This window comes from Priapulus caudatus, unplaced genomic scaffold (assembly GCF_000485595.1).
Source record: "Priapulus caudatus unplaced genomic scaffold, Priapulus_caudatus-5.0.1 Scaffold98, whole genome shotgun sequence".
NCBI lineage: Eukaryota > Metazoa > Priapulida > Priapulimorpha > Priapulimorphida > Priapulidae > Priapulus > Priapulus caudatus.
In genome coordinates, this window is record NW_014577159.1 from 261,591 (window position 1) to 263,497 (window position 1,907).

At 42.2% G+C, this 1,907-nt stretch overlaps 1 protein-coding gene across 1 annotated transcript in view; it reads left to right on the forward strand.

The window, feature by feature from the left end:
* The window catches only part of LOC106805051, a 25,160-nt gene that overhangs the window by 18,794 nt on the left and 4,459 nt on the right, over positions 1–1,907 (forward strand). The gene's annotated exons all lie outside the window — the stretch shown is intronic.

Below are 1,907 nucleotides of genomic sequence, written 5' to 3' on the forward strand. Positions count from 1 at the left end.
CTGCCTGCCTGCCATCTACTTGCCCTGCCTGCCTGCCTGCCTGCCTGCCTATCTACCTGCCTGCCTGCCTGCCTGCCTGCCTGCCTGCCTGCCTATCTACTTGCCCTGCCTGCCTGCCTGCCTGCCTGCCTGCCTGCCTGCCTGCCTGCCTGCCTGCCTGCCTGTCTGCCTGCCTGCCTGCCTATCTACCTGCCTGCCTGTCTATCTGTCAGCCTACCTGCCTCCCAGCTTCCCACACGCGCGCGTACGCGCGCGCACGCGCGTGACAAATGGGAGCATATGCACGCGCGCGTGCGTAGGCAAATATTGACCCGATTCTTCCGCTTTGCACCCGCGCGTGTTTGTAGTAAGATGTATTATGGAGGCAGCAATCATTTGCGCGGCTATTATTTTAATGTCAGCGCTGCATTACGATAATGCATTGGCTTCTTTATGTTGTAGCTGCTAAGTAAACATGATATTTTAATGTGTCACCTTTCTCTCTCCCGTGCGTGAGAGGCTGTCATCAGAGCTATTTCGCCATTGTTGTAGACTATAAACTCGGTTAAGCGGCCACGTATGTTATCAAGAGTACATAATATATCTTTCTCTATTATGTACTCTTGATGTTATGTAACGCCTTTTTTATTTTTGTTTTTGTTTTTTAACAAGCACCTATGGAAATGATTTACTAGCAATGTGTTACTGTCGTTAGTTGTTGTTATCATGCTGTTAAATTGACTACGTCCCGAATTTTCTATCGTGTATATTTGTAAAATGTTTGTTGCCATTTTATTTTCATTAAAAGTAAGTACTAACAGGACTAAATGTATCGTCAAATTCTCACTTGATAAGATTGTTTCTCAACTAGTTAAAAATCCAAAAAACCTGGACGATTTGATATTATGATCCTGATTATGTATGAGTCACGAGTGTATGTTTACATCGAACAATATAGTAAAATAGGAAGTATAATGCAGCAATTTAACCATAAAAAGTAACCAGAATTCCTTATATTTTGTGAAAAAGTGGAAATATTTGTTGTTACTTTTAGTGTTTACGGTGACGTAATCACTTTAAATCACGTGCATGTGTCAGTTCACAGTTATGTTCAAGAGCCCATTTAACCCCTTTAACCATTTAATTAACCATTAAAAATTACCATTTAATTAACCATTAACCTCTTTAACCTTTAACCATTAACCCCAGGTTAATGGGCTCTTGTTATGTTATATTGTTAAATCACATACATGTATGACAGACTGCTATGGATATCATGCATGCATGCATAAGCATACTGTTATATCACGCAACTAAATCGCCTGCATGCTACCATGTTCAAACGCACCAATGAGCGAGATAATGCTGGGGCGTAACACCTTCATTTTTAATCCGCATTTTTTCGCGGTTTGTGTCTATGCGATATATATTTGTTCAGATAACGTTTTGCTCATGAGCATGTGTGCTGCGTGGTTTGCTTTCATACGGTTCGTTACGAAAATAACTTTGTGCATGTACTTTTACATGGGTACCTTGTTCGATGGATTTCCCATTGATTTTCATGCAGAAACTTGATATGTACAGGATACAATGCGGGAGAAGGGGTGCTTAAAAATTCCATTGTACGGTAGAAAACGTGTCAGGTACGTTAATATCGTACAGCATTGAAAAACAAACTGAAACATAAGTACGGGAGTGTTGCTAGAGCCACCTGCAGGTAAATCTGAAAAATCGCTGTTTTCGCATTCACGCGTGGAGGTGCAGGTGGACGCGTACTTAAATCGTCACGTACTATGAACATACAGGCTCTTAAATCACCTATATCTTTCCTCCCTCTCTCCCTCCCTCCCTCTCTCCCTTCCATCTCTCTCTCTCTCTCTCTCTCTCTCTCTCTCTCTCTCTCTCTCTCTCTCTCTCTATCTCACTTT